This window comes from Ornithorhynchus anatinus, chromosome 8 (genome assembly GCF_004115215.2).
Source record: "Ornithorhynchus anatinus isolate Pmale09 chromosome 8, mOrnAna1.pri.v4, whole genome shotgun sequence".
Classification (NCBI taxonomy): Eukaryota; Metazoa; Chordata; class Mammalia; order Monotremata; family Ornithorhynchidae; genus Ornithorhynchus; species Ornithorhynchus anatinus.
The window spans coordinates 6143160-6166018 of record NC_041735.1 but is presented as its reverse complement, the minus strand read 5'-3'; positions in this window follow the sequence as shown (position 1 = coordinate 6166018).

The window sequence follows — 22859 nt, the reverse complement described above, 5'->3', positions numbered from 1 at the left end:
GGAAGGGGCAAAGTGATTGAGTGCTTTAAATAATAATAATGATGGTATTTGTTAAGCACTTACTATGTACCAAGCACTGTTATAAGTGCTGGGATTTCAGACCGTAGTCTTACTAGGAACTTATTTTCCTATCTCCCCAACTAGATCCTTGGACACAGAGATCATGTTTACTGTCTGAATACTCTGTCAAGTGCTCTATCCAATGTAGGAACTCAATAAATACTACCGATTGATAGCTATTGGCCGAGGTCCAGCCATGGATTTAGAGATTCAGCCAGGACCTCAAGAGGAGTTGTAGCACCAGTTGGATGCCCTTTATTTTTGTTATGGATTTTCTTAAGTGCATACTAAATACCAAGAACTTTACTAAGCCCTTGAGTAGATACAAGACAATCAGGCTGGGCACAGTCCCTATCCCTAATGAGGCTCACAATCACCTTATGAGGGAGAACAGATTTTGAATCCCCATTTTACAGTTGAGGAAACTGAGACAAAGAGAAGTGATGTGACTGGCCCAAGGTCACAGAGCAGACAAGTGGAAGGGTGGGATTAGAACCCAGGTCCTTTTGACTCCGAGTGCTCCATCCACTACGCCATGCTCTTATGGAAAGAGTTTGTCCTGGGTTAACTATTTTGCTCTCAACCTCCCCATGATATTTAACACTTACGAACTGCAAGACAGTTGCTGCCTGGCAGAACAGCCCAGAAGATGAAAATTCTAGGCTGTCCAAAGTCCGCTGTCCTAATTACTCATCCTCAGTCTGGGGTTTCTTTTACTCCAGGGGTTTCCTAGCTGTGGGATTCACTAAAGTATCACTTAATCAAAGCTTGTGGTTCCCGAGCCCTGAGTAATTGCTCATTCTGCATACTCATGGTTGGTTGGGTTAATTGTAAGGGTATCGAAGCCCCCTTAAGAAGCCGAGGACTAAGGCACTGTGGGTAAACTAAGCCCCCTAGACTAAGGAATGTTCCAGAAGCTCCCTCACACAGATTTTCCAGGGATTTGTTCTCTGCAAACACAAACCTCAGTTTTGTCATCTGCAAAATGAGGATTCAATATCTCTTCTCCCTCCTATTTCTTTTGTGGTATACATTAAGTGCTTACTATGTGCCGACCGGAGCACCGGGGGGAGATGCAAGATATAAAGAAAGAACACGTCCCAAGTGGGGCTCACGGTCTTAATCCCCATTTTACAGATGAGTAACTGAGGAACAGAGAAGTGAAGTGACTTGTCCAGGGTCATCCAGCAGACAAGTGGCAGAGCCAGGATCAGAACCCAGGGTCCTTCTGAGTCCCAGGCCCGTGCTCTGTCCACTAGGCCACACTGCTTCTGAGCCTGTGATCCCTGTTTGGGAAGGGGGCTGGGTCCAATATGCATATACTATTATATCTCCCCCACTTCTCAGCACACAGTAAGAACTGAACAAATACCACAATTATTATTAAGTGATTTGCCCAAAGTCACACAGCAGGCAAGCAGAGTCAGGATTAGAGTTGGAGATTTTAAAAAGCAGGACCCAAATAAAAATGCATAACCATACGGGCAGCCCACCAGAATGAGTTTGATGTAAACTCATGGGGCAGGAACGTTTCTGCTAATCATCATTCATTCCTTCAATTGTATTTATTAAGCGCTTACTGGGTGCAAAGTACTGTACTAAGTGCTTGGTAGAGTAAAATATAACACACACAGTCCCTGCCCACAGTGAGTTTATGGGCTAGAGGGGGGAGAAAGACAATATAAATGGTATCTATTGTGTTGTATTCTCCTTTGGTATGGTATTCTCCCAAGTATTTAGTATGTTGCTCTGCACATAGTAAACGCCCAGTAAACACCATTGATTGGTTAATGGGCCTGCTCTGAAGTTCTAATCTGTCTTGAGCAGACCAATCAGCAGTCTATTTCTAATGACATTAGTCACTATCAAGAACACAAGAGGTTCCTGCAAAGTTTACTCCAAACAACAAAATTTTTTTTCCACCGTTTGTCACCCAGATCAATGGAAAAACAGTCTAAACCTTATTTTTCCACCGATCTGGGTGACAAATGGTAAGGAAAAAATGATCAAACATCTTCAGCCCATCAGGATTATCCCCACATAAACTAAGTCTTAAAATTGGCGCGTTCATTGTTCTTCTTAGAAATCAATTTAAAACAGGGAAAGGGTAAGGAAACATGGCCTATTACAAAAACAATGCAGGCTCATTTCACCAGATGCAACTGCAAGAAAATCATTCAAAAGGATCCAAGTATTTATGCCAAAAATAAAATTAGTTCCTTCAGATTAAATCTCCCATTTACTTTATGTCATAGACAATTACTAATCCACCTTGCATTAGCCAGGATTTAATAAATCACAAGAATAGGTCATATTAGTATCGACCCTCAATCAAGACTAACGCTAAGCTTCCTTTACAATCTGAACAATGAACAACATCAAAGCTAAATTCCCTAATGAAAATGAAAGAAAAATTTCTCAGCAAAAACCACTGTGTATCAAGAAATCTGAGTTGAGAGTTCCTGCTGCCAGGGAGGATTGAGGGAGAGCAAATGGAACAATCCCTAGCCACAGGGGTGGGAACAGAATTTCTAGACACAACAAGTGGATATTGAACTTACAAGGATAGGAAAATGCCAAAAAAATCAAGCTGGCAACTGAAGAAAGGGGACCCTATCTATCTGATAATAAGTTTGCATGGGTCAAGTTTTTTTTATTTCCTTTCAGATCCTGTTTGCTTCCATCCTACTGCGGAGTACTAGCAAATTCGGTAAAAAGAGGGGCAAACATTCCCTCCTCTTGGAAGAGCTACTTATCAGGTTCTTCTACTGACCTGACTGTTCCACTTTTTTTAAATGGTATTTGTTACTTGCTTACTATGTGCCAGGTAATAATAACAACTACGGTACATAAGTGCTTGCTATGTGCCAAATATTATTCTAAACATTAGGGTAGAAACAAGTTAATCAGGTTGGACTCTGTCCATGTCCCACGTGGGGCTCATGATCTTAATCCCCATTTTACAGATGAGGTAACTGAAGGACAGAGAAGTTGAGTGACCTGACCAAGGTCACACAGCAGATAAGTGGCGGAGCTGGGATTAGAACACAGTTCTCTGACTCCCAGGCCGGTGCTCTATCTACTATGCCATGCTGCTTCTCTATATCAACTCTGTTATGCTGCACTCTTCCAAGTGCTTAGTACAGTGCTTTGCACACCATAAGCACTCAAAAAAGAAGCAGTGTAGCTTAGTGGAAAGAGCCCGGGCTTGGGAGTCAGAAAACACAGTGGACAAGCCACTTAAATTCTCTGTGCCTCAGTTACCTCAGCTGTAAAATGGGGAATAAAACTGTGAGCCCAATGTGGGGCAACCTGATTACCCTGTATCTACCCCAGCGCTTAGAACAGTGCTTGGCACACAGTAAGTGCTTAACAAATACCATAATTATTATTAATAAATACCATTGATTAATTAGTGCCATTGATGGAATGACCTCACAACTACCAGTTAATATTGGATGCTCCCCCCAACTTCACTTTGTAAATACTTGATATCCTTCCACCTCCACATTAGATGGGAGGATATCAAGTATTTACAGAGTGAAGTGGTGAGCTCCTAGAAGGCCAGGACTACAGCTTCTCTTGTTGCTGTTCACTGTCAAGAGCTTAGCCCAACCTCATCTACCCAACAGGTGCTTGAATTAAAAAAAAAATGAAGAAACGAAAATACTTGGGATTTAAGATTCTTCGTGGATCTATCAGAGCAACAAGGGAAGCTACGGAATGTGGCTTCTGATTCTAATGTAGCATCCACAAAGAGGCATAGGACTGATGAATTTGGCAATGGGATCCAGGGGAAGTAGCTTGGTGTAGTGAATAGAGCACGGGCCTGGGAGTCAGAAGGTTCTAATCCCGGCTCCGCCACTTGTCTGCTGTGTGACCTTGGGCAAATCACCTCCCTTCTCTGGGCCACAATTCCCTCATCTGTAAAATGGGGATTAAGACTGTGAGTCCTACATGGGACAGGGACTGTGTCCAACCCGATTTGTTTGTATCCCCTCCCCAGCACTTAATACGGTGCCTGTCACATAGGAAGGATTTACATATCATAATCTTTATTATCATTATTATTTTGGCTTCCTGGATCTGGGAGCTGCAGAAAGTGCATTAAACTCATCATGTTTAATCCCAGCCACCCAACAAAAAGCAGAAAACAGGGAAAGCTTGCCTGGATGAAGAGCTGAAGCCTGGGTGCAGGAATATCAATTAATCATCATCATAATAATGGTATTTGTTAAGCACTTACTATGTGTTGAGCACTGTTCTAAGCTCTGGGTTAGATACTAGCTAATCAGGTTGTTCCTCAGGGGGCTCACAGTTTTAATCCCCATTTTACAGATGAGGTAACTGGGGCACAGAGAAGTTAAGTGGCTTGCCCAAGTTTACCCAGCAGACAAGTGGCAGAGTCGGGATTAGAACCACGACTTCTGACTCCCAAGCCCGTGCTCTTTCCACTAAGCCACGCTGCTTCAAGCTGAGTACTTATTGAGAGCTTGCTGTGTGCAGAGCATTATACTCAGCACTTGGGAGAGTATAACACAACAATACCACAGACACACTCCCTGCTCACAGCAAGTTTACAGTCTAGAGGATACCAAGAGCTCTTCAATGGGACTATAAACTCCCTGACGACCGGGATTATGTTTACTAGTTCTACTGCACTCTCCCAAGCAAACAAAACAGTGCTCTGCCCTCAGTACACACGCAAATTCCACTGTTGGATTGATCTACCAGACAGCCCCTTGAGGGCAAGAAATGTTTCTACTAACTTGTGTACTCAACCAAGCACTTAGTATAATGCCTGGCAATAATATTTATTGAGCATTTACTGTGCAGAACACTGCACTAAGTGCTTGGGAGAGTACAATATAACAGAGTTGGAAAATGGAGCAAACACTGGGTAAATATTACTGACAGAGATCCACTAGATTACTAAATTCCCTAAGATCAGGGCTGTCTCTACCAACTCTATTTTACTCTCACCAGCATTTAGTTTAATGGTCTGCAAAAAGCAAACATTCAATAAATATTTTGGACTTATTACATATTCATTATGGATTATACGTTAGGATGGATTGTTTGAACAGCTGTGCCATTGGGGAGCACTAGCCCATCTAAACTTCTACTACAGTAATGCAAGCACTTACCCTATCCCACCTTGATTATACTATCAGCCTCCTTGCTGAACTCCCTGCTTCCTGTCTCTCCCCACTCCTGTCCACTCTCCACTCTGCTGCCTGGATCATTTTCTTTCAGAAACGTTCAGACCATATTTCCCCACTCCTCACAAAACTCCAGTGGTTGCCCACCTCCGCATCAAACAAAAACTCTTTACCATTGGCTTTAAAACACTCAATCACCTTGTCCCCTCCTACCTCACCTCTCTACTCTACTACAATTCAGCCCACACTTCGTTCCTCTAATGCTCACCTTCTCACTTTATCTCAATCTCGTCTATCTCACCACCGAAGTCTTGGCAACATCCCACCTCTGGCCTGGAACGCCCTCCCTCCTCAAAGCAGACAGATAATTGCTCTCCCCCACTTCAAAGTCTTATTGAAGGCACATCTTCTCCAAGAAGCCTTCCCTATCTAAGCCCTCTTCTCCTTCTCTCACTCTCTGACTTGCTCCCTTCATTCATCCTTCCTCCCAGCCCCACAGCATGTGTGTGCATGTATATGTATATATAAATATATATATATATCTGTAATTTATTTCTAAAATTGATGTCTATCCCCCCGCTAGACAGTGAGCTTGTTGTGGGCAGGGAATATGTCTGTTTGCTGTTGTACTCTCCCAACTGCTTAGTACTGTGCTTTGAACATAGTAAGTGCTCGATAAATACGATTGAATGAACGAATGATTGAAAAAGAGAAGCAGTATTGCCTAGTGATAAAGCACCTGGAGTCCAATCCCAGCTCCTCCACTTGTCTGCTGTATGATCTTGGGCAAGTCACTTCACTTCTCTGAGTCTCGGTTCCCTCGTCTGTAAAATGGGGATTACAAGTGTGAACCTCATGTGGGATAGGGACTGTGTCCAACCTGATTATTTTATATCTAGCCCGGCACTTAGAACAGTGCCTGGCACATAGTAAGTACTTAACAAATACCATAAAGAAAGGGGAAAAAAAAGAGATAAGGAAGAAAAATATGCATGCCAAGAAGTACCGGGAAATCATCATAAGTCTTTAAATTGGATCTACGGTTCCAGCCAGTCGTCTTTCCAGCCTTAGCCTTCCAAAACTGAAGTTTACAATAACCGAACATGCTATTATTTTTTCCTCCTTCAATCAGAACACACATCTTCTGCCAACCATTTTAGGCACAAAGACAGCTGATCTGGCTCTCTTCCTGGAATGTGCGTTTAATTCAATAATAGCCGGGCTCCTTCAAAACCATTTCCCCTTGTTTTACAGTCAAGCAAACAAGGCTGATCTAAAAGCTCCATGACGTGGCCTCTCAGCCAGAATCTGAGGTTGCACAGAAGACTGAAAACGATGGGGCTTTCTTCACATACCAATGTCGGAGACGACAGAGCTCTGCGTAGGCGAGTTAACTACTTGGTGAAAGGAGTTCCCCCGTATCTCGAAGAGAGGTGGCTGGCTGCTCAAACTGATTCCATTTTGGAGGCCCAGCACACGCACAGCAGGTCTGTAAAAACATTCCACACTTCTCTGTCCCCTCCCCAAGAGCTTCCCGAGGCTTGTTTGCTAATCAGATCCTTTGTCCAATATTGCAAGTCACAATAGCTCGCATTCAAACAGAAAAACACAGCTGTGTGGGCTGAAGTTGAGAGTTCGAAAGTCTGGTTCCCTTTTTTTGGGGTTTGTTTTTTTCTTCTAAGGACTCTTCTGTTGGGTCAATTTTGTGTCTCCTTCCACAAGCTGCTCACTAGTGAGGGGAGAAAGAATTTCTACCTTCTTCACTCCCAGACCCTCCTGTTAAGGCCAAGTTGTGAGTACCTCTTAGTTGTGGGGCAAAAGGATTTGGGAGCTGCCAAGCTAGCAGGAAGAGTGTCTCCTCCAGGATTCTGCACATCTCTACCCACACTTGTGACCAATCCTGTCCTCACATTAGAAGTGCTATTCTAGGCCACTGGGTCTAAATCAGGAGCCTCTGGCAAGGGCTTGGCCACTGACATCTTCATCCCTGCTTTAGATTGGGGACCCCCCGCCTTTGAGGCATCCAGTACTGCCATCTCAGGCACCCTTACCTGTCTCCTCTGTCCACCTCCATTCCTCAAGGAGAGGCAGAGAAGCAGCATGGTGCAGTAGAAAGACTATGGGTCTGAAAGTCGGGAGATCAGGGTTCTAATTTCAACTCCATCACTCACCTGCTGTGTGACCTTGGACAGGTCACTTAAGTTGAGAAGCAGCATGGCCTATTGGATAGAGCATGGACATGGGAGTCAGAAGGACTGTATTCTAATCCTGGCTCTGCCACTTGTCTGCTGTGTGACCTTGGACCAGTCACTTCACTTGTCTGGCCCTCGGTTACCTCTTCGGTAAAATGGGGATTAAGACTGTAAACCCCAAGTGGGACAGGGACTGTGACTAACCTGTTTTGCTCATATCCACCCCAGGACTTAGTACAGTACCTGGCACAGAGTTATTATTATTATTCTCACAGTCTCATGTGCCATGCAGCCTCTTGGTCAAATACCATCATGTCTGAAAGCACAAATTTCAAAAATCGATAGTATTTACTGAGGGCCTACTACGTGGAAAACTGTTGTATTGAAGCACTCAATACAGTGCTTCAGTGTTGGACAGTGCAACAGAGGCAAGACACAGCCCCACCCTCAATCACCTTAAAAATCAAATGTTTGACCATCTAATTCTAGAGGGTTAATTCCTCCATTTGGCCTCCAAGGCAAGAACAAAGCAAGTATCAAACGATCAATTTACTGAGTGCTTATTGCATGCAGAGTACTGTACTAAACAATTAGGAGAGTCCAATACAACAGAGTTGTTAGACCTGATCCTTGCTCACAAAAAGCTTCCAGCCTAGAGAGGGAGGCAAACAATAAATAAGTTAAAGATAGGTACATAAATGTTGGAAGGGGCTGAGGGTGGGGTGAATATCAAGTGCTTAAAGGGTACAAATCCAAGTGCAAGGGTGATAGAGAAAGGAGAGGGAGTAGGGGAAATGCGGGCTTAGTCAGGCCCCTTGAGGAAACCGAAGTCCAGAGAGGTTAAGAAACTTGCCCAAGGCCACACAGCAGGCCAGTAGCAGAGCTGAGACAAGAACTTTGATCTCCAGTCTCCCAGATCCATATGCTCTTTCTACTACAGCAGGCTGCCGGTTTTTAATTAAAAGAAAAAAAAAAGAATCATCCTAGTGCTTTCAGACAACCAGGAAAGTTAAACCCATTCCCTATTCAGCAATCAAGATTGAAGATAAGAAAAATGAAAACATACCCAAACTTTTAGAAATATCATAAACCTGAGAAATCAAAAATTTTTTCCCCCTTGGAGAACTGTTAGTGATTACTGGACACATTAAACAATTAAGAAGAACTTGGTCTCCAGGCAATAATCTAAGACTCTCCTAGCATTGTGGTTTTTTGAAGAGTTGAAACACTCCATACCAACTCCCCTGATTGAAACTTTAACGACAAATGTTTCCATAAAAGGAGCTGAGTCATGGATTTGGGGGGAGTTATTTTATGAAGCGTAATATAGTATATTTTCAAATTGGCCCTATAAAATAGGACCAGCACACTATAGAGCATTTAAAAGGTCCACATTTTGCAGTATGTAAGGAACTGGAATCTTCTGATAGAACAGAGAAGCAGCAAGGCCCTGTGGATAGACCCCAGACCTGGGAGTCAGAAGGACCTGGGTTTTGATTCTGGCTCTGCCACTTGTCTGCTGTGTGACCTTGGGCAAGTCATTCAGCTTCTCCATGACTCAGTTACCTCATCTGTAAAATGGCAGCAAGACCCTGAGCCCAATGTGGGACAGGGACTATGTCCAACCTGATTAACTAATATCTATCCTAGTACTTAGTACAGTGCCTGGCACACAGAAATTAAATACCATTTTTTAAAAAAAGAACAGGAAACATGGACAAATATAACAGCTGGGTTGGAAGCCTAGAAAATGTTTATGAAGTTATATTTGACTTCATTCAGTGCTGAGAGGTAGTCTTCAAAAGGCAATGTGGACATCCTGTATCTTAACTGTGGCATTTATTAGGTGCTTATTATGTGCTAAGCACTGGGATGAATACAAGGTTATGGGATTGGACACAGTGCCTATCCCACATGGGGCTCACAGTCTATGGTATTTGTTAAGCGCTTACTATGTGCCAGGCACTGTACTAAGAGCTACGGTAGATACAAGCTAATCAGGTTGGACACTACCCATGTCCCACTGTCTTAATCCCTAATTTACACATGAGGTAACTGAAGCCCAGAAGAGAAGTGACTTGCCCAAGATCACACAGCAGAAAAGTGACAGAACTGGGATTAGAACCCAGATTCTTCTGACTCCCAGTCCAGGCTCTTTCCACTAGGCCTCCCCGCAATTCTCTAAATTCCTTGAATTTCAACAACTCTGCAAAAGTGCATTTTACCTCAGCAAATTGAAAACCTTCTTGTATAAGAGCTATTAGCTGAGGAGAAAAAAATAAGGACATGAATTTAGAAAAAAATTAAGTGATCTAAGTACTTCAGAATAGATATATGAGGGAAAATTAGAAGAGTTGGTGTTACTAAATGAGAACAAGGGAAAAACTGAGGAGCATTTTAATAAGAATCTTACAGGACACTTAGGGTTTCCCAAAAGACACCTGTCTTCTGACAATAATAATACTAATAAAAAGGTATGTGTTAAGCACCTATGTGCCAAGCACTGCTGTAAGTGCTGGGGTAGATACAAATTAAACAGATTGGACAGTCTCTGTCCCGCATGAGCCTCACTACAAAGGAGGAAATAAGGTTGAATCCCCATTTTACCCTTGAGGTAAATGAGGCACAGAAAAGTTTAGTGACTTGCCCAAAGTCACATAGCAGACACCTGGCAGAGATGGCATTAAAACCCAGGTCCTCTAACTCCCAGACCCATGCTTTTTCTCCTGGGCCACGCTGTTTCGTTTTTCTCCCAAAGGTTTAGAACAGATGGAAGCAGCTCAATTGCAGTAAGAGAAACTGAGGCTCAGGTTCTGAGGTCTGAAGCTCAGATCTCCTGAAAACTTTCCCCCATCACAGATCACTCAATCAGTGGTATTTATTGAGCGCTTACTGTGTGCACAGAACACTGTGCCGGATGCTTGGGAGACACCTGCTTATGTCCTCATCTGTAAAATGGGTCATTCAATAACCTTTCTTGCTCCTACTTAAACCCTGAGCCCTATGTGGGCCAGGGACAGTATCCTATCTGATTTAACTGGCTGAATTGTACCTTCCAAGCTCTTAGTACAGTGCTCTGCACACAGTAAGTGCTCAATAAATACAATTGAATGAATTAATTTAACTTATATCTACTCCAGTGCTTGACTGATAGTGAGTGCTTAACAAATACTACAGTTACCATCCTATCCCCACAACTCCCTCTCCAACACTTCCGCCCTATCTACACACTTTGAATTCACAATCTCCCTCAGCACCTTGCATACGCCATCTTACACAGTCCATTACTGAAGCCCAAATTCATGTCCATCTCCCCTTCTCTCTCTTCCTCCTTTCTGTAACACATTTTACTGTCTGCCTCCCCGCACTGGTCCAAAAGCTCTCTGAGAGCAGGGAACATGTCTACTGATTCTATTGTTCTCTTCCCAAGTGCTTGGGAAGTAATGTGGCTTAGTGGTTAGAGCACGGGCCTGGGAGTCAGAAGGACCTGGGTTCTAGTCCTGCCTCTGCCACTTGTCTGCCAGGTGATCTTGGGCAAGTCACTTCACTTCTCAGTGCTTCAGTTACCTTGTCTGTAAAAGGGGGATTAAGACTGTGAGGCCCATGGGGGCCAGGGTCTGTGTCCCACCTGATTACCTTGTTATATTGTACTCTACCAAGCACTTAGTATAGTGTTCAGCACACAGTAAGTGCTTAATAAATACAACTGAGTGACTGACTTGTATCTACCCCAGCACTTAGAAGAGTCCCTGGCACATAGTAAGGGCTCAGTAAATACCATAAAAAAGTGCTTAATAGTTTCTATTGACTGCTAGAAGGCACTCAGCAAATACTATTGATGGATTGATTAAAAAGGGCCACTTTTTCCTTTAGCACCCAGACGAACAGGCAGTGGAGGTTCCCAGGGGTGTGTGAGAAGAAAAGGCAAGAAAGGAAGAAGCCCCCAAAGGCAGAGACCCCCAGCTAGAGCCTTGAAGGCTGCCCTGACAACCGCCGAGGATGTACCTAGTCAGGGTGCAGAATTACAGAGCGACAGTCCACAGACAGAGGCAGACCTGAAGATGGAGAGGAAACCAGAGCCAGACAGAGACAAAAACAGGAACAGACGAAGAGACAGATGTAGGTATGGGAAGGGGGGTGGGGGCTTGGGCCGCCGTTGCCTGGGGAGGCAAACTAGCTTCTGAATCACTGGACTCTCAAAACACATTCCGCCTGCCACGGGGGTGGATCATCTTTGCCTTTTGCAGACAACCTTCTCTAACCCAGGTATTGGCATCATACTGAAACCTCACACCCAAGTCAGATTTTAGCCCGCACCCAAAGATGGAATTCCAGTATATTTTGAGGCAGAAAAGCAGCGTGGCCTAGTGGAAAGAGTCCAAGGCCTAGGAGTCAAAGGGCCTGGGTTCTAATTTGGACTCTACCACTTGCCTGCTGTGGGACCTTATTTAATCTTAATTCTTCTTTATTGCTGCATTGTACTTTCCAAGTGCTTAGTACAGTGCTCTGCACACAGTAAGCGCTCAATAAATACGATTGAATGAATGAATGGCTGTGAGCAAGTTGCCTCACTTCTCTGGGCCTCAGTTCCCTCATCTGTAAAATGGGGATTAAGATTGTGAGCCCCATGGACTGTGGCCAACCGGATTATCTTGTACCTACCCCAGTGCTTAGTACAGTACTATGGCACATAGTAAGTCCTTACCAAATACAGTTAACAAAAGGCATCGCTTTATAGCTCAAGCCTCCTTCAGCAAACCCAATGACCCGACCTCAACCCAGGTTTTACTGAAAAACTGAATCTTTTTGATCTCCTCCTTACCAAAAAGAAGCCGGGAATCGGGTATCAACTACATGCATTACCAACACTCAGCCCACCTTTCCAGCTCTGCCACTGTCTCTTTGGATGCCCAAGACAGCATGGCCTAGTGGATACAGCCTGGGCCTGAGAGTCAGAAGGACCTGGGTTCTAATCCCCACAATGGAAAGGGACTGTGTCCAACCTGATTATCTTGTAGCTACCCGAATGCTTAGTGCAGTGGCTGGCACATAGCAATGCTTAACAAATACCATAAAAAAAGTCTTTCTCCGCCTCCATTTGAGAATGAGCAAGCCACACCCATTCTCCACCTCCCCACAGTTAAGGTTGTAAGAATATTTTAAGTACTGATCTACCACCACCTTTGAACTCTCTGGAGAGGAACTTTTCAAACACCCTACGATAGGATTATATCTTCCAAACTCTGCCTTCAGTCCATCTCCAACTGCATCCACCAGAGATCCGGCAAATTGCCCGTTCCTGAATTGTGTCATGAGGGGTTGGGAAGCTACCCAATCCTTCCCATCTTATTTTAACCCACAGTGCACTGCTTAGGGATCAAATGATTTGGAAACAGAACACACAGGTGGTGAGGCAGATGGCTTCTTGGGGGTCTGAGGAATTGGGAAGTAAAACCTTTCACCCTGAGGTCACCGGTTCAAATCCAATCAGGGTGAGGGGAGTCTGAAAGGCCCCATTACTCTTTGACAGCTGTTGGGTCTCCTGTAAGAAGTGGGGGGCTTTGGGGGGAGGGGGGCAGGCCCGGTCAGTACTGGACAGCTGTCCACCACACCAATTAGGGCTGGCTGGCATACTGACCGGCTTTCAACCTCTCTGCCAGAAGGTAGTCCCTCTGGATCAAGGTTGAGACTGTCAGCTCGTTACAAGCAAGGAACGTGTCTACCAACTCTGTTGCATTGTACTCTCCCAAGCGCTTAGTACAGTGCTCTGCACCCAGCGTTCGATAGCTACGACTGATTGAAACACACAGGGGAAAGTAGAAGTAGCAATAGCGATATAAAAAAAAATGAAAGTGGCTTTTGTACCACAGTTGTGCTAGGTAGAAAACAAGCAGATTAAACGCAGTCCCTGTCCCACATTGGGCTCGCCATCTCATAAGTATGCATAGCAAAAAAATCTCATCCCCATTTTACAGATGGGGAAACTGAGGTACAGTGACATGAAGTGGCTTGCCCAAGATCAACCAGCAGATCAGTGGCAGGGCTAGGATAAGGAACAACCAGGTCTTCCTGATTCCCGTTCACCTTTTGGTTTCTTTCTGCCTCCAAGACTGTAATCTAAGAGCAGAGAATCACTAAATGCACGTGAAAAGTGACAATAAAGTGACTTAGCCCATCAGGATGGAATTGTTCCATACACTGCAATATTTCCATAGTATCTGTCCAGTTGCTCTGAGACCACCAACTCTAGAGTCTCCAAATACATCCCCCCCAGATTTACCTGGTAATATGCAATAATAATTGTGGCATTTGTTAGCGCTTACTGTACTAAGCACTGAAATAGTCAGCTTCCTCAAAGCAACAGAGAGGTTAACATGGTTCTACCCATTTTCTACCCACAACACACAGGAATCTCTCAGTCTTGAAAACTAGTTTTGTTTGCTGATGCAGTAGGAAAAAAATCTCCAGATTAAAAAAAAACACCCCACACTGAAGCTTTTGAAGGGGCATATTTTAAAAATCAATGCACATCAAAAAAAAAACCACCCAAAACTGCACCTGACTGTTTAAGCTTTGCAGCATTTTTATGTTTGGTTTCAGTGCAATTCCACCATGGGTGAAAAACAAACTCTATTTTTCAGAGGAATAGGGATGTCTTATTTCAGCCGGCCTTCTGTAAACCAACCTACTACGGGGTTTGTGCCGGAAGGTTCGGACTTTCTGCCGTCCTCATTAAAGTGGAAGCTCCTTACAGGAAAGGAACGTATCTCTTGCAAGTGGCAGAGCTGGAATTAAAACCCAGGTCTTTCTGGCTCCCAGGGCTGCAGTCTTTCCATGAGGCCACACTGCTTACAAGTCTACCCTGTAAGTGCTTAATAAAAACCACTCACGCATCTCTTGGCCTCTGGACAGATTTAGGGTGGGATGGGGGCATACGGGGTCTCCCGCAGCTCAGAGACAAGATGGTTCAGCCTTGGAGGTAGAGGAGTTTCCCGCTTCTCAAACTCCCCCTACGCCTCACTTCCCTCTCTCCACTCTCCCTTCCACTGGGAGAATGGGCAGGGTGGTCATTTACTCTTCTGTTACCTCTCCTAGTACAAATTAAACCCCAGCCAAAGAAGTGTTAATAAACTACTGAGATAAGGTTTTTCGCTTTCTTTTTATCCTTGTGGAATTTGTTAAGCACTTACTATGTTCCAGACAGTGTACTAAGCACTGGGGTAGACCCAATCTAATCAGGTTGGACAGAGTCCCTGTCCCACATGGGGCTCACGACCAATCCCCGTTTTACCGATGAGGTCACTGAGGTCCAGAGGAGTGAAGTGACTTGCCCAAGATCACATAGCAAACAAGTGGCATAGCCAGGATTAAAACCCAGGTTGTTCTGATTCCCAAGCCCGTGCTCTATCCTCTAGGCCATGCTGCTTCTCATAAGTGGACAAGGCTCAGATTCTGTCAGCAGGCACATTACAGAGATGTGCATTCAATAAACATACATCCCAAGCCACAGAATTTTTCTATTTTGAAACCTGATTTATATTTGTCTATACCTCTTTTTATATACAAAAGGGGTTTACTGCTTCATAATCAAGTTGCTCTAAAGAAATACTGTCTTCTTTATTCACTGGGGATGACTACAGTAAATTAAAATGGTTTCCCATTAGCCCTTAGTACTTAGCTGAACTACTTAAAATCACTTTGGATCCTGCCCTCGTCTGACCTTTTCACCTCCATTCAGACATTACTGCTTCCGGGACCACAGCGGTTTTTCAGGCTCTATAGCTTTGTTTCAGTGAATGGGGCTACGGATCATTTGAGTCCTCGATTCTGGGGATTGAAGAAGAAGGAAAACTCAAAGTCATGGCCAAAAAGCTTGCTAGCAAACCACAACGAAGCAAATTTTCATACAGCAAGCAGAACCATGTGGTTAAACTGACCCCTCTGTGTACTAAAAGATAGCAATGAGAAAAAAAAAATAGGTTTCTTTCACATGGGAAAGGAAGGCTTTTTTGAAATGGTATATGTTAAGCACTTATGTTCCAGGCACTGTACTAAGCATTGGGGTAGATACAACATGATCAGGTTGGACACAGTTCATGTCCGATATGGGGTTCACAATCTTATTCTCCATTTTACAGATGAAGTAACTGAGGCACAGAAGTTAGTCAATCGTATTTATTGAGCAGAAAGTTAAATGACTTACCTAAATCACACAGCAGACAAGTGGCAGAGTTGGGATTAGAACCCAAAAGATTCCTCACTGGCATGCCACCTATCCTGGCCTGGATGAAAATCTTCCCTATTTGCAGAAGGAAATTGCAAATCTATTTACCACTCACAAAATCACCCTTTTAGCAGTAGCATATATTTATCGTCCACTTGGTGTGGTGCAATGTATTAGGTACTTGGGAAGTTTAGAAATACAAAGTAATTTGTTCCCTGCCCAAAAGGAGTTTACCACCTAAAGGTGGAGTGTTATTTGTTCTATGCCCTGGGGTTGATACAAGTTAATCAGGTTGGACATACTCCCTGACCTAAATAGGAGGGTGAGCAGGTATTTTATCCCCATTTTACATATGAGGCAACAGAGGCACAGAGAATAAATGACTTGCCCAGGATTACACAGCAGGCAATTGGAGGAAACATATTTGAACCTAGGTCCTCTGACTCCCAGGCCTGGGTTTTTTCCACTGGACAATGCTGCTTCTATGGAAGAATTGTGTCCCCTTTTTTTATAGTATTTATTGAGCACCTACTGCATGCAGAGTGCTTAGGAGGGTACAATAGTTAGTAAACACAATCTTGACCCTTGAGTGTGTGATCTTCTTGGGGGAAAATTCCAATCATTTCTTCTGGAGGCAAGAAAGAAAAATAATTCTGTGGTTTACTGTGCAGCTACTGTGCCCCGAGGCACCATTTTCAACACTCCATAATGACAACTGGGCTACAAGAAAAAAAAAGGGAGACCAAGATCTTCAGCCAGAAGCATCAGAATGTGTGTGCACGTGTGTATTTGTAATAGTATACATTCATCCTTCACACTTGAAGACACCACTGGCAGAGAAATTATTACAGTGCTCAGTGCTTAGGACAGTGCTTGGCATATAGGAAGCACTTAAATACTATTATTATTATTAAATTCATCTACCAGCGCATGGCTTGTTGAACAGGAACAATATGGTAAGACTTTGGAAGCAAGAGCAATTCAGGCAAGAGAGATGGAGTTGAGAAGTTCCTTTTTTTAAAAAAAAATGGTACTTAAATACTTACTCTGTGCCAGACACTGTACTTAGAGAAGAAGCGTGGCTTAGTAAAAAGAGCACAGGCTTGGGAGTCAGAGGAAGTGGGTTTTAATCCCAGCTCCATCACTTGCCTGCTGTATGACCTTGGTCAAGTCATTTAACTTTTCTGTGCCTCAGTTACTTCATCTGTAAAATGGGTATTAATGCTGGGAGCCCCTCGTGGGACAACCTGATTACCTTGTATCCACTCCTGTGCTCAAAAGAGGGCTTGGCACATAGTAAACGCTTAACAAATACCATCATTACTACTACTTAGCACTTGTCATGTCCATGTCTCACATGTGACTCACCGTCTTGTCATTTTACAGATGAGGTAACTGAGGCCCAGAGGAACCTGAGTGACTTCCCCAAGGTCACATAGCAGACAAGTGGCTCCCCCTCTTCTAGACTGTAAACCCGGTGTGGGCAGGGATTGTCTCTATTGATAAATTGTACTTTCCAAGTGCTTAATACAGTGCTCTGCAAACTGTAAGTGTTCAATATGATTGAATGAATAAATGAATGAAGTGGTAGAGCTGGGATTAGAACCCAGGTCCTTTGACTCATAGACCTGTGCTCTATCCAATTGGCCACTCTCCTGTGTATGTATGAATGCATGTGCATAAATCTACGCTTGCCTGAGCATTTGTGGATGTGTAAGTATACGTTCATATCTATGTTTATCCCTCTGTGTCTCCCTAAATTTGCTATTTTTGCTATCCATCAGCTTCAATGGTATTTGAGTGCTTACTATGTGCGGAGCACTGTACTAAATGATTGGCTCCCTGTGACCCTTCCTTGTCTGTCTTTTTCCCTCTTTGACTTTTCTCTTTCTCTACTTTCTTGGTTTTTCCTCTCTTTCTATCCTACCACCTGGGCTTTCCCCTGCCCCCCTCCCTCCACTCCTCTCAACACACATCTCCTCCCCAACTCCAAGCTCACAAAAATCTCATCATCTAGGTCTGAGAAGGCAACAGACAAAAGTTTTGCTTTGCGGAGGCTTCCAGATCCCTGGAAGGGCAGGTCGCTTTCTTGCCACGGTTTATAACGTTGGCACGGTGCTGAAAAATTGAACATCAGCACAAAAGCACCAGCAGAAGGAACGCCATATGCTTTATGTTGGAAGGCCGTTGAGCACACATAGGCAATTAAGCCATTAAAACGAGAGAACAAAAAGACCATCTTCCAAATTCTTTTCAAGCTAGCAGAATTCAAGTGCCTTCTATTCCTCCCCAAGTAACTCAGCACTGTGAGGTTACTGGTGAAAAGAAAAAAAAAGCTATCATTTCTGCATAAACTGCCTCACTTTGCTCACTATAAGTCAATGGTATATGAATTACATGAATTAGCCTGTTTGGTGGGCATGCTCATTTCTATAAATTCCTATTTCCTTTCCAAGTGATGAAGACAGTAATAACAATAATAATTATGGTGTTTGGTAAGCGCTCACTATGTGCCAGGCACTGTTCTAAGCTCCGGGGAAGATACGAGATAATCGGTTTAGACAGAGTGCCTGTCCCACATAGGGCTCACAGGGCTTAATCCCCATTTTACAGATGAGGGAACTGAGGCCCAGAGAAGTGAAGTGACTCATTCAAGGTCACACAGCAGACAAGTGGTGGAGCTGGGATTAGAATCTATGATTTCCTGACTCCCAGGTCCATGCTCTAGCCAGAAAGGCATTCTGTTTCTCAGTAGTAATACTAGTGGAATTTACTAAGGGCAAGTACTGATTGGCTGCAAAGTTTTCAAGCCAAATTTGTGGCCAGGTGGATAGAGCACAAGTGTGGGAGTTAGAGAAGCAGCACGGTGTAGGTGATTAAGCACGATTCAGAACGTTATGGGTTCAAATCCCAGCTCAGCCACTTGTCTGTTGTGTGACCTTGGACAAGTCACTTCACTTCTCTGTGCCTCAGTTACCTCATCTGTAAAATGGGGATTGAGACCGTGGGCCTCAAGTGGGAGACAGGGACTGTGTCCAACTCAATTTGCTTGTATCTAACCCAGAGCTAAGTACAGTGCTTGGCACATAGTAAACACCTAAAAAATAACATTATTATTATTATTATTGTTAAGGGCCCGGGTTCTGGTCCCAGCTCTGGCGCTTTTCTGCTATGTGATTGTTGGGCAAGTCACTTCACTTCTTTGAGCCTCACATACCTTATCTGTAAAATGAGGATTAAGACTGTGAGCCCCACGTGGGACATAGCCTGCGTCCAACCTGATGAGCTTGTGACTACCACAGTGCTTAGTACAGTGCCTGGCACATAGTAAGCGCACAACAAATACCACAACAAAGCAAAACAAAACAAGAAAAACAGGGTCTAGGTCTAATTTCCACTTGTGTACTCTTTCCTAGCACTTAGTACAGGGCTCTAAACATGGCAAGTACACTACTGCTATTATTAGTAATCATCAATGTTATTTTTTAAGCCCCTACTGAGTCTGAAGCTCTGTACTAAGCACTTCAGGAGCTCACAATCTAATGGGGCTTACAAACAGGCAAAAATAATTTACAAAACTGTGAGAGGAGGAGGCAGAATAAGGACATAACAAAAAGTAGAACAACTGTAGGAGAATGAAATGGCTGAATACATAATTTCCTATAAGTTAATGGTGCTAAGGATAAGGCCAAAATATACTGTATTGTATTCTTCCATGTGCTTAGTAACAGTGCTTTGCACACAATAAGCAGTGGGCCTAGTGGATAGAGAATGGGCCTGGGAATCAGAAGCTCCTGGGTTTGAATTCTGCCTCTGCTGCTTTGTGTGACCTTGGGCAAGTCATTTCACTTCTCTGGACCTCCGTTATCTCATCTGGAAAATGGGGATTAAGACTGTGAGACCAGTGTGGGACATGGACTGTGTCCAACCTGATTACCTTGTATCTAACCCAGTGCTTAGTACAGTGGCCGGCACATAGTAAGCACTTAAATACCATTTTTTTTTAAAGTAGTTAATAAACACCAGTAATTGATTATATCCGCCCACCATCCAAAACTCGGAGACTCCCCAAATAATAAGCTCTTACTACATGACAAGTTCTGGAGAAGATACAAAACTATCATTTGGGACATAGTCCCTGTCCCATAGGAGGCTCGCATTTTAAGAGGGAGGAAGAGCAGATATTTAACCCCGTTTTACAAATGAAGGCCCAAAAAAGTTAAGTGACTCAGCCAAGGTCACAAGTTGGCAAGTGTTAGGATTTGAACCCATGTTCTCTGACTCCCAGTCCTGTCTATGCTCTTTCTGCTGGGCCACACTGCTTCTCCTTCCCTGGTGCATTAGTAATTTATTTATTTCTATTAATGCCTGTCTCCTACACTAGGCCATAAGCTCACTGTGGACAGGGAAGATGTCTGTTTATTGTTCATTCATTCAATAGTATTTATTGAGCGCTTACTATGTGCAGAGCACTGTACTAAGCGCTTGGAATGAACAAGTCGGCAACAGATAGAGACAGTCCCTGCCGTTTGACGGGCTTACAGTCTAATTGTTGTATTAAACTCTCCCAAGCGCTTAGTCCAGTGTTCTGCACACAGTAGGTGCTCAATAAATAGGATTGACTGGTGTTTCATGTACAGTTCCATGGACTCAATCAGCAGTTTAAAAATACTCTGACTTCCCCCACTACAGGAGGAAGAAAGTCCTATTTTTCTTTTTTGGAAACTCAAGTAGGATTCTGTGACGACAAACAATTCTACAAGCGTTTATGTGCCTGGCGGCTCAATCTAGTCCTTCAAAACCAAGGGGAACAATGCTTCCATTTTTCTTTTTCCTCATAGATTTCACTCACTTGGAAAGTTAGTCCTCATCGTTGGCAGCAAGTGGAGCACTTCCAATATAAGTCGAAACTAAGAGCCAAGGCACAATGAACTCGTCAGAGAGGAGATAATAATAATAATGATAGTATTTGTTAAGAAATTACTATATGCCAAGCACTGTTTTAAACCCTGGGGTAGATGCAAAGTAATCAGGTTGTCCCATGTTAGGTTCACAGTCTTAATCCCCATTTTACACATAAGGTAACTGAGGCACAGAGAAGTTAAGTGACTTGCCCAAAGTCACACAGATGATAAGTAGTGGATCAAGGATTAGAACCCACAACGTCTGGCTCCCAGGCCTGGGCTCTTTCCACTAGAGAACGTGTTTGTACTGAGTGACAACTCAAGGCGGGCTTTTCTACAGCTACAAACGACCTTCAAGTCCATCCAGCATTCCTGTTATGGCCTTCGACACATCATCCCTACATGACAGTCAAAGCCACTGTGACCTGGAGAGGTTAATTGGCTTATCCCCAGACCCACGCAGGTCAAAGACAGGGTCAAGATTAGCAGTCGGTTTCTGATGCCCACATAAACCACAGACAAATGGTCCCCCTCACGAAGGAAATCAACTCCATTCACTTCAGTTGCAGAGTCAAATTCTTCTGGATGAATCCAAAGAAAGAGTTCCCTGGCTGATCTGGAAAATGGCCTTAAATCATCAAGTAAAACCTCTATAGAGTTCAGACGGAATACAATGAAAAAGTCACATACTTCCAAGGGCTAAGAAAGACATTCCTGTATCATTATTATTAGTATTATGGTATTTGTTAGTGCTTATTAGGTGGCAAGCACTGTTCTAAGCACTGGGGTAGATACAAATTCAGTCACGGTCCTTAACCCACATGGGGGTTCACAGCTTAAGTAGGAGGGAGGACAGGTAGTGAACCCCCCACCCCTGTACTTTACAGTTGAGGAAACTGAGGCACAGAGACATGAACTGACTTGCTCAAGGTCACACAGCAAGCAATCGGGCAGAACCAAAATGAGAACCCATGTCTTCAGGCTCCCAGCCCATGCTTTTGTATTTTCCAAGTGCTTAGTACAGTGCTCTGCACACAGTAAGTACTCAAATACTATTCATTCATTCATTTCTCGAATGCTTACTATATGCAGAGCACTGTACTAAGCACTTGGGATGTACAATTCGGCAACAGAGACAATCTCTTCCCAATAAAATCTAGATCAGCATCCTCAATCACTGGAGAAAGAAAAAACCTCACTTCCTTAAGCTCAAGAGAAACAAGGTGATTTGAGTGCTGACTTATAGCTCCCCACTATTGTATTAAAAAAGAGGTACAGCTTGGAACTGGCTTTCCTCAGCAGGTCCTGGAGTCCATTGTCACCAGAATGTCACCTATTGAACATAGGCCTGGGATTCAGGAGGTCATGGATTTTAATCCTGGCTCCACCACTTGTCTACTGTGTGACCTTGGGTAAGTCACTTCACTTCACAGTGTCTCAGTTACCTCATCTCTAAAGTGGGGATTGAGACTGTGAGCCCCTCGTGGGACAGAGACTCAATAAATGAATGAATGAGTGCCTAACCCAATTTGCTTGTATCCACCCCGGAGCTTAGTACAGTATCTGGCACATAGTAAGCCCTTAATTATTATTATTATTATAGCAGGCAGCCCCCACAGAGGCCCTCTGACACCTATGGGAGGGGCAGTTTAAATAGGCTCCCTGCTAGCAGGGATTGTGTCTAATAATAATAATGGTACTAGTTTAGCACTTATTATGGGCCAAGCACTGTTTTGTGCACTGGAGTAGATAAAAGATAATTAGATTGGACACAGTCTCTGTCCCACATACCCCCATTTTACAGATGAGGTAAATGAGGCACAGATTTGCCCAAGGTCACACAGCAGATACGTGGCAGAGCCAGGATTAGAACCCAGGTTCTTTCGACTTTCAGGCCCATGCTCAACCTAAGCCACACTGCTTCTCTACCCACTCTATTGAACTCTCTCACAGTAAATGTTCAATAAATGCTCCTGATTCATGCAATCGTATTTATTGAGTGCTTACTGGGTGCAGAGCATTACGCTAAGCACTCGGAATGTACAATTCAGCAACAATTTGGTTGAATGGGGAAGTGTTTGTTATGGTATTTGTTAAGCCCTTACTATGAGTCAAAAACTCTTCTAAATGCTGGGGTAGTTACAAGTTAATTAGGTTGGACAGTAGAACCCACATGAGGCTCACAGTCTAAGTAAGAGGAAGAACAGTAGAACTCAGGGTTGGAGAAGTGAAATTACTTGGCCCAGGTCGCAAAGCAGGTATGTGGCAGAATTGAGATTAAAACCCATTTCCTCTGACTTCCAGGCCCGTTTTTATC